Here is a 14,093-nt window from a genome sequence, read left to right as displayed (position 1 = left end):
TTTTCAATCCTATAACTATTGGAAAATTATAAGTAATAAAGATGAAAAGAATTAAATTTAAAACTTTTTTTTATAAATTCAGTATACCATAATTCGTGTTTTATTAACGGAAGTTAAAAGACCCATAACAAGCTGCGAAAACTTTTCCAGAAAAAGAAAAAACCTATGCCTTAAAATAATAAAACTTAATTTTTAGTAACAGATGTTGTCTTGTCCCTAGAATGGTGTGGTTAAGTAAAATGTATTCCCTTTCAATATTAACTTCTATTGCAATATTATTTCCCTCCAATCCAAGAGCATGGTGTGTTTTCAAGTGCATCCAAGATTTTCAAGTGTATATGAAACATACTACATATTTACTTATTGTATTATTTTGTACAGTTGTAAATTACAATAAATAAATAATTAAAAAAAATAAAAATTTAACCCTTAATCTACTCTTTGTATACGAATCCATAGATTCTCCTGAATGTACAGGGTCGACTTAATAAGACTGTTTCCTATAATCTCTTAAATTGTTTTCAACTAAAAACTTTCCCTTGCTCCTTTAGCATTACGTTCTTACATCCCTTTTGAATTTCCCCCTAGAGGAAAAAATCCCTCTTGAACTTGCTAGTAATTCATTTTTAACAGTTTTGTACGGTCATGTCGAAAAGTAATCGTTACTGCCTTTTTTCAAGAAGTGAATATTTACCATAAACAACACAAACAAATAAATAAATAAAGATAACCATTCTGTTATAAATTCAAAACATTTTAAGTGAAATCGAATGTAGTAATGCTAACCAACTAAATAACCTAATTCACTCGACCTATTGCAAAAGTCAATCGTTATTCCCGAAATATGAATGTCATATTTTAACTCAGTTCCGACAAATTATCAAGCTTTTAATGAATGCATTCAGCTGGTTTATTAAACCTCGTGTTAACCTCTTCTAAGAAGTGTTCTAAATGTATATATGTTTAATATTCCTTAATTATTAAATACAGTTTGAGACAAAGTCCAACTTAAAGTTTATTAAATCGCATGGAAGGTGATGTAACTTGGAACATAAAAGAGAGGAGTAATAGCTACATCTTAAAGTTATTTACGATTAACAGAAAGGTGAGTTTTACTTTGTCTAAGTACTTGGATATTGGCGAAACGCTTACTGTTAGAGAATTTTCACCAAGTTCAGTCTGAAACCCTTGCCACATTTGATAAATGTCCACAAAGTTGGAGACAGTCGACCAAACTTAGTTGGGAACGTAATTGAGTTTGCTTGAGGTAACGGCATCGTAAAGGACTTTGTAGAATCAATTAATTTTCATCGGTTATTTCGATATTAACAGTAAGTGCTATGTCACAAGGAATTCTTAATTTTAGGTTTTACTTCTGTTTTATATATTGATTCTTACTATTACGAAACTGTACTCCACATAACCTTCTGTAATTTTATAAAGTTTCAATAGTTATACAGTTGTTTCAAGATCGAAAACTCGTTGCTATGTAATCAAATATAAAACACACTATAAAAACTTATTAAAAAATCTTTTAGGATGTACAATTACTTTGCATGGCCATAGGGATTACAGATGGGGAGAATAATTTTCTGCACGCTCGGTTAATGAATTGTTTAAATCTAGTTGGATTGGTTTTAAAAATATTCTTCATTTGATTTCTATCTTTAAAAGTATTAATTTTTTTACTGTCCGAAAATAAATGATAGGGGTTTTATTATTTTTTTTTTATGATATATTATTTTTATTTTTATGAAATATTTTAGGAGTTTTAAGATAAATTATAGGATGAAAATAATCTTCGAATGCAGTTTTTAAGGAATTTTCTTGAATTAAGTTGATAAATTCAATAAAGAATATCCTTAGTCTAACTCTTTTAATAGATTTTTGGCACACTTTTTAATTAAAAATTAAATGAATGATTAATTTCAATGAAAAACAGCAATATCGAAGTAAAAAATAAGCTTTTTCAGTATGTTTACTTTCAAAAATAAAAGAAGTGAAGATATTTTTTTTCGCATTATATTTATTATTATGTATTAAATTTATCATCATACAATAATATGAACCGGAGTAAATTCAAATATGTTTGGTAACCCTGAAAATAAATTGCCACTTTGCTGTCCTCAGGTTTATTGAAGCTCACAGCACAATACAGCGTCATTTTCATTACTTTTCTAAGCCCTTCAATCAGCTTTTGATACATTAGTGTATTTTGAGCTATAAAATGTTTATAAACGATTAAAAATTAACTTTAAAAAAAAATTCTTATATAAAGTTCATTAAAAAAGTGTTGGAAGAGCGATCTGAAAAACTCCCTTTCTCTGCACAACTTACATCTCAACGCATTTTAACTCTGTCCTGTCGATGACATATGCTTGCTATCAGTGGGTAATGACAGTTGTATCACAAACTCTGCAATCCCACACTATAACCCTTGAAGAATGGTGAAAAAACATTTTTTTTTTTTTAGCACTTTATTTATTGATAAATATTACAATCTGCCACAAACTTGGAAAATGAGTAGTTTTGGTAAATGAACATATCCACACCAAAAATTTAAAAACTAAAATAAGTAAATAAATATAAAATTAAAAAAATAAAATGAATATTAACAGAAAAATAAAATGAACATAATCGAACTGAGTAAAATAAATTTTATACAATATTTACAATCTCGACCAGAGGATCCCTGAGCAAAATCTATCCCCCACGCATGAGGGGTTGAGCTGGACCCTTCGAGATCCCAGCATAGTCCTCTCACCACGGTGATGAGCCAGTGGAGGCTGAGTAAGTGCGCTAAAGCCGCAATCACACAGCATGAGCGGAACCTCTGGCCTTTGCCAGAACTACATTTGTCGATTTTATCTTACAAAAGATCTCTTGGCCACTACCGTTTCAACCTCCGAGGCGGAATGTAAGGATGGACGAAACTGGATAAGGATTGAATCAAAGGATTAGGATGTTTCTAATGGATTTATATGGAATTTTGAGAATTTGGTTGGTATGAGTTCAAAGAAAAAAGTGATATGAAGGTCATAGAGTAGTGTTCTGTATAGGGTGCATAGGGTGAGGACTGAGTGCATTGACTATGGTTCTGAGGATTTTGGATTGAAAGGATTGGATACGTTTGATCTTGGAAGGTTTAGATGTTCCTCAAAGTTCAAGTCCGTAGGTGCAGATAGAGCTGATGATAGTCTTATAAATTAGTAGTTTGTTTTTTATTGAGTGATTAGAGGTCCTGCTGAGTAGTCGGCAAAGTTGGCTGAATCGCCTGTTTAGCTCTTGCCTTTTAAGTCTAGTATGTTGGTTTCAGGTAATTCTTTTGTCCAGTATGAACCCAAGATATCGCACTGTGTCGGATCTGGGTAAAGGAATGGTATTAAAAATAACAGGTGAACAGAAGATGCAGTGAGGAGTGAAAGTTACATGGATGTATGGTGATTAAACTGGAGGATTATAATGAATTCTAAGAAATTCAATTAAATCACACTTATCGTTTGTCGAAAACGTATGAGTTTCTGCTCTACAGCATCTTTCAATAATATTCCACTTATCCTTGTCGAACAGATCCCCTCCCTAAGTCTAAATTTATAACAACTTGGAATACTCATACAAGACTAAAAAAAAAGAAAACTGCACTTCGATAGAGACTATTCCAAAAATTACTAGACAAAGGGTCTAAAATTTCAATTAATTACAAACGACTCATTAGCATGACTACAGTGAGGCCTATTTGGACTTACGGGACTGAGCTTTGTGGCCCCAACTGTCTAATTCATATTTCTATTTAAAATATTTGAAAATTTTCGTTATAAACAGTATTTTTGTTGACCCGGGAAAGGTCTTGCCTTGAGCATTCAGCACATATTTTGTTAGTTATTAGTTTTTCATCTGTTTTGTTTATACTTTTGTCTGCATTCTTTGATGTTGTTTAGATTACTCTCTCTCTCACGTCCTCACCTACACTCAATTCAGTTTTGCTCTGGCCTCCTCGCAACGGTAAGACTGAGCATTTCTCTCACCAGTACACTCCTAACGTGACGCATTTTTTTTTTATTTGAGCATTTTGTTCAACCGGACACCTCCTGTGTTTCTTATTCTAAATCGTGAACCGAGGCAAGAAGATCTTTTTATGAATCTTTTACGAAATCAGCATTATTCAGCCCTTGATGAAAGAACTACAATTCACAATTTCAATTTCATTGAAAATAATTATAAAGATTTTTTTCATCATCAAATCCAATTATATAAAAAAAGTTAGAAATCAGGTAGAAAACATCTACTATGAGATAAATGCTCACGGGACACCTCTTTGGGGATAAAGAACTAGGACACACCTCCCGGGTTAATATGCTTTAATATATATTATGTTTTTTTTAAAAATAATAAACAGCATAATTTTTTTTTTGTATAATATTAAAACACATTGTAACTAGTATCAATTTACTTAAATATGTAAGTATAAATATGTCTTATTGAGTCATACTTATCGTAGAATGAATCGAAAGGAATAAATAAAGATTTTATAGAAGGAAAATTGGGAGGGTTCTTTCCCTTAACCCCTGAAAAGGATTTACAGGTTGAGAAATATGAATCCCAGAGAAGCCGATCAGTTTACGCCAGATATTCTGATGAATGGCCAAACTTTTCTTTGAGTTATTCCAGGAAAAAAAAAGGTTGTTTGATATCAATCCTTATTCGAGGCTGCTCTCATTTATATGGATCGGAAAAAAAAATGTATTGTCTGAAAAATATAGGATGTCTATACGAGGACTTGAAACCGGATCCGACGTTTTTTAGGGGAACCAAAAACCTTTAATATTTAACAGTTATATTAGGTTTTAAAAATCCATTGTTCTGAAGTTGAATATGTCGAATATTTTTAATAACAGAAATTTTATAACTGGTCACGTTACATACATACTTAGAAAATTTTAATCGGACTCTCAGTATTTTTCTAGGTGTATATTTTATAAACATAAATTGAATACATGTAATTATGATTTTTTTATTTTTGTCAAAAACTGTATGGTTATACATTCGAGTCGCCATAAAGACTATCTAGAGTTTTTTTTTTGTTTTTTTTAATCATTTATTTATTGTTATTTACAACTGTATAACATATATACAAGTAAATTTGCTATAGGTGAGATAGTGACATGATACAAACATGTGAAGATGGGTAGATTCATTGATACAACTCCAATAACATAATCTAGAGTTAAAATATAGATAATAACTAAAATGCAATATAAATATATCAAAGTCTTCCAAACTCTTTATAAATGTGTGTATTTTCGGGTTTAACGTGGGTCTCGGCCTATATCTTATAAAATAGACTATCTATACCTGACTTACCTGTAAATTTTGTTTTCAAAACTTTAACAATACACTTAATATTGAAGCTGACATTAAACCGACATAACTAGCCAATTTTTTGACAAAACTTTTAAGAGTAGGTGTTTCTCTTGGTTTAGGCCCCTCAAAGTATAATCCACGTTGTAACCACTTATTCTAGACTCCAGTTACAGTTAACAGACTGTAACCATAATTTATTATTTTTTTAAAAATAAAAAAACCCATTCATTTTCATAATGTATTTTTCATTATTCACCATTTGCGTGATTTTCACTATTAAACATTAATTTTAATTCTGTACTATTTTTGTTCTCATCTTAATATCTATTTAATCAAATATTATAACTTTTTTAGAATAATCTCGTTATAATATTATTAATTTGTAATAAAATTTTCAATAAAAATCTAAACATAAATGGTTTTAAAAAACAATTTTGGAAATCTATAGATTATATAATTCATGAAACTTTTTTTACAAACAATATATTATCGAAAAAATAATATTTCTAAAAACAATGGTATACAATACATCCCCATAAATTTTCATGAATAAAAATAACTACAAGGATTCAGAACACTATCATAAGATTTCAATAATTTGTCATGTTAAAATGGGTCTTTATTGCTCTAGCGCTACTAGAGTTTACTGTGGTCATGTTAGTTAATTAATAAAGAAAAATCTGTTTCTCTTTCATCATATTTCTCTATATAGACATAAAAAGTATCTTTATATTTGGGAAATAAGAGAATCAGTCATATTAGTAAAGATTACAATTAGACAATTAGAACGAGTACACTATTTTTTTAAGCAGCCTATTCAAAAATTATATATTTAATTGTATCCACTGTTAATAACAATAGTCGATGGAGAGTATAAAAATTGAACTTGTTACTTCTCATACTAATGATAATATATATTTACAAAATAGTTGTAATTACATTAATCAATAATAAACATAATTGAAAAAAATTATTATAGTTAGTCCAATATTATCCGCATTAATACTTTGAATGATTTTCAATAATATTAATATATTATTGACTTTATTATTTTATATATTGACTATTAAATATATTATCGTTGTATTGGTATATTATATTGACTTGTAATGAATAGCAATAATAATATAGTTCAGAAGTGTTAATTGATTTTTTTTTCCTAGGGGAACAATGCCAAGTTCCTGAAAAATTTACATGCTGAGCAGATCGCTAAACTGCAGTTGAAGAACCAAAATGAATGTGAGCTATTAGAAGACATTAGGTAAGCATGCACAAATTATTATTTCAAAGCAGTACAGTGTTCCCATAATTATGTAAGTGCTCCATTTATCAAGATTATGTTAATTTTAATTAAGATCAATTTTTTATCTGGATCATCAAAGATATAACCAAATCCAAACATGATAATTATGTTTCAAAAATAATAATTATAAAATTTTTCAAAATAATACAGCTGTTTGATTGAAACGACAAAACAGGTTTAGAGTTAGTTATGTTTTGACTATCTATATTATTCAGCTATTTATTTATTGGTAATTATTATCTTTCTTGATTTCCTAAAGTTCATAAGTTTGGGACATCTCAAAAAATCCAAATTTAAATATTGTAATGACACTTATTTTCTTCATTGGTTAGTGTCCATCTCATTTTGATTATGTATTTTTTACATATTTATTAATAATTATTATCCTTCTTATTTCCGTGAAGAAAAACGTCATAATTCAATTTATTTATATTTCAATTAATTTATTAATTTTGTTATTAATTTATATTTATAATTTGTATTTCATTATAATAATGATCCTAATTTTCATAATAGATTTAGTCACATTTTAATAATTAGTGTACAGATATTTTAGGTGAAGATAATAATTTAAAGTAAAGTCAGGCAACAAGTAATTCACTAATATGACCTAGTCGTTTTATCTTAAATCTTTAGAATTTTGCCTGGACTACTTAAATTATTTGTAATGTAACAGATTGAAGCTACAAGTTTCTTGACTAAAGGACAGAGACTTTATTCCAAGCTAAGGAATTACTACTTAATAATTTTAAGAAGCAGGGAGGAATGGGCGACTCGGGAAAGTCCATAGTTTTGATAATTAAAGATTTAACGAAAAAATAAAAAATCAACCCCCTCTTTATAGAATTCATTAATATAATATTTATAGACCATCATCTTATTTATAGAATTATTAATATACTCGTAAGATAAAATATTTTTGAATCTTTTTTTATATAAACCAATCGTAATGTAAACAAATCGTTAATGTAATTTAACAGGACTAGAAAAAGAAACTTTTTGAACTTAGTTCAAAAACTTAATGTTTTTTTGGTGTGCTGAAACTAGAAATAAGTTTTGTTACGTACCGATTTTTCGTAAATACACGGTATTTAACACCATCTTTATGATGTAGAAACCATGAAAATCTTTCATAATTGTAGTTAACCGATCAACCATAATTAATAAATACACCAAATAGCACAAATCGGGGCCAATCTGAATTTGAGATATAATACAATTGATTTATGATTGTTTCAATATATTTTAATAACTTTTTATTGTCTTCAAACCTGATAAAAATGTACTTTATTGTTATCATCAGCAATCCAGAAAACGCACCTTTCATTTCTGGGATTTTTAACATACTTAAGATGATTTGTTTTACAATTTTGTAGTTAACTCTGTTTCATTTTTTATACTCGTTTTATAGTCTATAATATGGGAAAATGTTGGATCTTTAAAAATAAGGCCCAGCCAGAAAACTTTATACATTTATATAGTGGTCCTTGGTGGGCCTAGTGGTCCTTTTTGCCAACCCCTGGCGGCTACCTGAGTTGCCGCCGCGTACTAACCAAGGTGGGAGTGTTAAGATTCATTCTTCGGTACCACCGAAAAATGAATGTTTAACTGCCCCATGTGGGAATTGAACCCACAACGTTCCGAACCGAGCGCACTGAGACCTGCGCCCCAACATGTACGGAAATCACGTCCCTATATATTTATATATATTTTATATTATACTGCTTTTTTTTTCTTCTAAATTGAACAGTTCTTCGTTGAATACAAATCAGTAGCAAAAATAAAATAAGAAAACCAATATCACTTGCTGGAGAGAGTAAATTTATTTCACATTTTCTTGGACCAACTTGAAATACGAGTTTTCTCTGTTTATGATGATATCAATGGAGTAGAAGCTTGCTATATTTAGAGGCAATAAGAAGGGAATCGAATCTAAATTCAGTTAGTTACTTGATATATTTCATCGTTCTATCAGTTCCGTAATAATGTAAAGTTGATCCATTGTTCTCACAAGAAACTACTTATGATTTCCATGATTTTTTTCTGAAAAACTGGCACTAAACATAGGGGGTTTGTTAAGAAATGGAGTTCATTTTTTGTTTCACCTCACACACACAAAAAAAAGCACGAAGATTTGCCAAAATTATTAAACGAATATTTTGGTTGTAGATCTTTGTTAATAAAAAGCATTATAAATTATATTCTTTTATAGAAATTTTAAAACTTTTTCATTTGCAGTTTGCAGATGGTCATAGTATTATCGACAAAACTCGAAGAAAAGAAAAATATCGAAACATAAAATCAAACTAAAGAAAGGATTCAATTCGAAAAAATATATAACTAATAAATGGAAATATATTTAGTAGCTGATACATCAACGTACAAAGTTTGAATATATTTTGCAACAGGGCTCAGATGAAAATAATTAAATCTAAAATAACTTTGGGGATTGAAATGAGCTCATTTTTATTTTTCTGTTTAGGAAACGTCATTTATGTCTAAAAAATTACTCTCTTACCTGATTTTTTTTTGTCAAACATTGATTAAAATCTACATCGCAAAAACCCATGAACGTTAAAGGGTTCAAGTACGAAAGATGGAATATAAGGAAATATTGAGATGTAGATAGTTGACCGTAGATTAATGCTTGAAGAAGTTTGTCGGGGGGTGCGGTCAGCAAAGAACAACATAAATAAACAAAACTGGCATATAATGCCATCTGGCATATAATGCCATCTGGCATAAAATAAATAAATAAATATTGTTTTGTTTATTTATGTTGTTCTTTGCTGACCGCACCCCCCGACAAACTTCTTCAAGCATAAGGAAATATTGTTTCTTGAACAACGGTGGCCCAAGGAGGTAATTCTTTTATGATGACTCTCAATTGCCGCTTTCCCAAATTGAGGTTACTCACAGAGAGGCCAGGGTGTGTGGGGAAGAGGCCAGGATCCTCAACCAAGAGAGTTGACTCACGGCTACAATAGTAGAATAAATAATTACCTTGCACATCTTATCCACTCAGCCACTCATCTCATTGGTTTTTTTTTTTAATTGTGAAAAAGTCTCACGTTTGAGCATGATCTTGAGCAAATCACTTCCTTGTACAACCGTCGTTCAAAAAACAATGTTTTCATACAAAGTACTGAACCCCTGTCACAATATGGGTTGTATTGGTGCTGATTTTGTATAAATGATTAATAAATAATAAAAATAAATAGGTGGCTGACTTGAACCGAGTTGCACCCTGTATGCATTTAAGTAACGGATATGCACATACTCGTTCAGGTTTTCAGCCTATGATTAAGTATAATTTCAAGAATTTCTTCGAGAAGGTGAACACATATCTCTGTATGTTTACGAAATTCAACGGTTGGCCTGCTAATTATCTTATATAATGAAATGGCTAAAAAAGCTAATCGAAAATTCCTCATCTGTATTAGCTTCAGATAAATTTATTGTCAGTCCTGTTCTGTTTATATACTAAGCTGGTAATAACAGGTAAATAGCGAGGACATTCTTCAAAAATATGTTTAATCCTGAGAATGGACCGACAATATTGGCACGCCGGAGGTAGCTCTTTTCTAATCAGGTGAGAATGCGTGAGGACAGTATCGCCTATCCTCTAGTGCAACTTTTTTTTTTTTTATTTACTTATAATATAAATAATTAATTTTTATCTATTATATATTTACTTCTTGAATCTTTAAAATCATAAATATCAAAAAACAACCTTTTTTTACTCACACACACAGAATAAAATAATTATGATTGGTTATTACTTTCATAAATATGAAATAATTAAAATATGCATAAATACGATTATATCTGTGATTTTGTGATTATCAATGAATAAAGTTCACATAAAAAGTAAGAAAAACGAAGTTTTTTGAAGGACGAAGGACGAAGAAGAGGACTGGACCGACCCACCTCAGCGGAGCAGGAACTGCGATGATAGGCGATCGATCTTGGGGTCCCATTATTCCTTCCTTGGACCCCAAGAGATTTATGACTCTCCTACTCTCAAGATTGATAACCACTGCTCCTTTCATAGTTTCCAAGAAATGAATACATTTCAGGGAGCATTTAAATTATTAAAGTAGAGGATATTTTAAAATTACAAATAAATGAAAAACATTAAGCTGAATGGATATTAAGCCAAAGATATATAGTAAGGAATGTTTTGTGTTTCAATAAACTCAAAATGATCTAAACCAGGACTGATTATCCCAAAACATTTGTATGCCTAATTAACGAATATGGATGAATTCATTTATGTTTAGAATTACCGCTATCGTCGATGAGAAACCAAAATTTTGGATTTTTTTGCATTGAATCATATTTTTATATTTACTTCGTAATACCAAAAATGCCTAACTAATAATATGGCGTCACTGATTAAATATATAACACAATCAAATGGTGAATGTAGAAATTATGAATTAGCTGTTGTCTTATATCTGCAGCTATAATACAAGGAAAATATTCTGAGAAATTTGTAGATACGTCACTTTGGCTTTGTAGGGATGATATATCAGGTGAGAGTCCTGATCTAATTAAATATGAAGTATAGAAAGAGAACAATCGGAAAATGTGGCTCATTCGAATTATTGGCTTTATTGTTTCTTCTTGAATCGGCGTGAGGAATATCTGGAGAGAAAATATGTAGCCTTCTAATGAATTTCGCCAATTTTAATCGGTTAAGTGCAGACGTCCTCTAATTCACAACCCACCCAAGCTTCCTTCGGGCGGTCTCCGGGTCTGGTCCAATAGATTTATTTGTCAATGAGTTTTTTTTTAATCTCATGGGACCCCGTCCCGTGGTATGCCCGGCTCAGCGTAGCCTACTGAGCTTAGCCATTGGTATAACATCAGGCTTACACTTTATTCGTGTGACTTCTGCATTCTGAACCTTCTTTCACTGGACCGTAAATGAGTCTCAGGATTTTTATTCAAAAGTTAGAAGATATCATTCATCAGATTTCAAGAAGCCCAGTTTTCTAATCTGTACATAAGAAAGCTGATCACTCTCTTATAACATCCTGTTTTCGGAGCTCTCCATGTTGAACTTCTTTGATTCCAACGTGATCTAAGAATGAACCTATTGGCTGATGATATGCACTACTTTATCTCATCCAAAACCTCTTTACTCGCATTCGGATAAGTAAGTGCTCTAACTTGACCAGCATATTTGATTTTCCTACTTGGTTTTATTGGTAATGCTTTTATTGCTACCTTAATTTATTATATGAGATTGAAGCGATTTGACGTTTTAAATAGTTTTGCTGAATACTATATAATTTGGATTTTTTTTTTTCACATGAATTGCCAACCAACTGAAGTTCTATTTTTTATGAACAATGTTAGTTCTGGAGGTATTCAAATGGGTGACTGCCTGCCTATCGCGAAACATAATCAGAAACGACTATGTACCAAACAACAGATCAAATTAAAAATACTAATATAAGTTAATAACATTAAAAATTTTGCTATGGGCTAGCTCAGTGGATCTCAGTGGTTAAGACACAGTTTTACCAATTTGATGTCAATTGGCGTTGCCGGTACGAAGAACTTTGACCTCCAACCATGGTTAGGACTCCAATGGGAGTCAACAAAGTGTTAACCAAAAAAATTGTTTGTTAAATCCAAGAAATATTTCATAAAGGTTCTTATAATGAACAGGTGTGCATTATATTCAGCCCCATCTAGTCCTAATTGATCATTCTTTAAATAAGAACGGGTCTTATTGTTTTTTAAGGTTTATTATTATTTGTTTATGGCATTTGATCTGATTAAAACGTAGAATGTTTGTTTAAACTCGAAAAAATATTTCATCCGGCCCAGAGGTACCCTCGTCCTCTGAGATCCTTTCTACATTCACCTCTATGCTTTCGTTACATCCATCAAGAGGAAAGAAGATGGATAGCTGAAGACAAAGAGGAAGGCTATAGGGCAGGAGCATTGTGCCGGGGTGGGGGTGCTGAGGGTTTGTGAGATTCTGCCATTAGCGTTAGTCACCTTTTGTCATGGGGCTTATAGTCTCAGCGGGGTCTTGCAACCTCGTCCATTTTGTTCATCTTAGCACCTGTCGCAATATTTCTTCGGAGACAGAACGGCTGTCCTGTAATTTCTAAAATTAGTAAGATCATGATTCTTTCTTTGGTGTAATTGTGATGACAGTTGAAAAAGACTTTCATAACTTCATTAGAAAGTAAATATGTATATACCTATATATATTTTGTTCTAATTACTTGAACACAACGCATTTAATTAGCAATAATTTAGATTCTAATAGTATTTATTTATTTATTTTTATGTAATTGCGAGTCGAAATTAGGAACCAGAATGTAGTTTTAACGTTATAAAGATCAAAAATAAAACCTCTGTAGAAGGATTGAAGATTGCGAATGTGAAATTTGTTATTACCGCCATAAAATACCACAAAATAAATACAATTTCAATACTCCAAAACATCCCTTTGAGATCCCTTTCTGGTCTCTCAATTTCAACTCGAACTCCAAAATGGAGCGCACTAACAAAAGCTTCGTTAAAACAAAAATGTTAATAATTTATTCTTGTTTGATTCAAAATATTCTAATCTGTTCGAATAGTGCATGATTTCCAAGTAATGAGCTCATAAAAACTTCTTTATACTTCCGAAAAAATTTTAGTTGGCACAATCAAAACTATTAAACATAACTCTAAAATAGTCAAATAAACATTCAGATCTTTGATGGAATATTCCACCAAGCCTCCTTTTCGGCCGCCATTCATTAAAAGTTGCCCGATATGAACAATTATATTGACCACACAAATATAAGGAATTTATCTTTGTTTAATATATGCAGGACAATGTTCTTAAAAAAAAAAACGATGAAAGGAATATGGTCCGGGTGCGGTCAAGAAAAACTCAAATAGTAGAAATATACTAATTTAATTGGCTCATTAAATTAGTATATTTCTACTATTTGAGTTTTTCTTGACCGCACCCGGACCATATTCCTTTCATCTTTACACACGGTCAATCAATAATCTTCCATTAAAAAAAAAACATATTTTTTTCTAAAAAAAATTTGCTCCTTACTGACTTCTTTGGTATCTTGGGATACATATTTCAAAGCTGTATTCTCTTTCGTCCGATAATAATTTTTTTCTGCCACACCGTCCTTTCCTCACACACGGTTTTTACCTCTCAAACTCGTCTTATTTCGTGATTGTTTCACGTGAGGCACATAGGGCTCTTATACCATATAGCGAGCCAAAGTCAATGTCAATGAATCAATTGTTTTTTCAGATCAAATTTATTTTTAGCCAATGTGAAAAGATCATTTAAATCCAGAAATCGATTATAAGAGCATGAATTTTACAACCTAATTAAACCTGAAACTAAAAATATATCTGGAAAATCAGAAAAGTCTCATTTTACAAA

General features: G+C 30.8%; 1 long non-coding RNA gene across 1 annotated transcript in view; it reads left to right on the top strand.

Moving 5' to 3' along the window:
• Positions 1-821: 821 nt before the first annotated feature.
• Positions 822-14,093, top strand: part of LOC106691796 (uncharacterized) — a 17,711-nt gene continuing 4,439 nt past the window's right edge. The window contains exons 1-2 of the long non-coding RNA XR_001344858.3: positions 822-1,105; positions 6,525-6,622. This is a non-coding gene — a long non-coding RNA (uncharacterized lncRNA). The remainder of the gene's footprint in view (positions 1,106-6,524; positions 6,623-14,093) is intronic.

Source organism: Halyomorpha halys, unplaced genomic scaffold (genome assembly GCF_000696795.3).
Source record: "Halyomorpha halys isolate HHAL.00 unplaced genomic scaffold, Hhal_1.1 Scaffold3240.1, whole genome shotgun sequence".
In the NCBI taxonomy this organism is placed as follows: Eukaryota; Metazoa; Arthropoda; class Insecta; order Hemiptera; family Pentatomidae; genus Halyomorpha; species Halyomorpha halys.
This window is presented reverse-complemented; position numbering and strand designations above follow the sequence as displayed.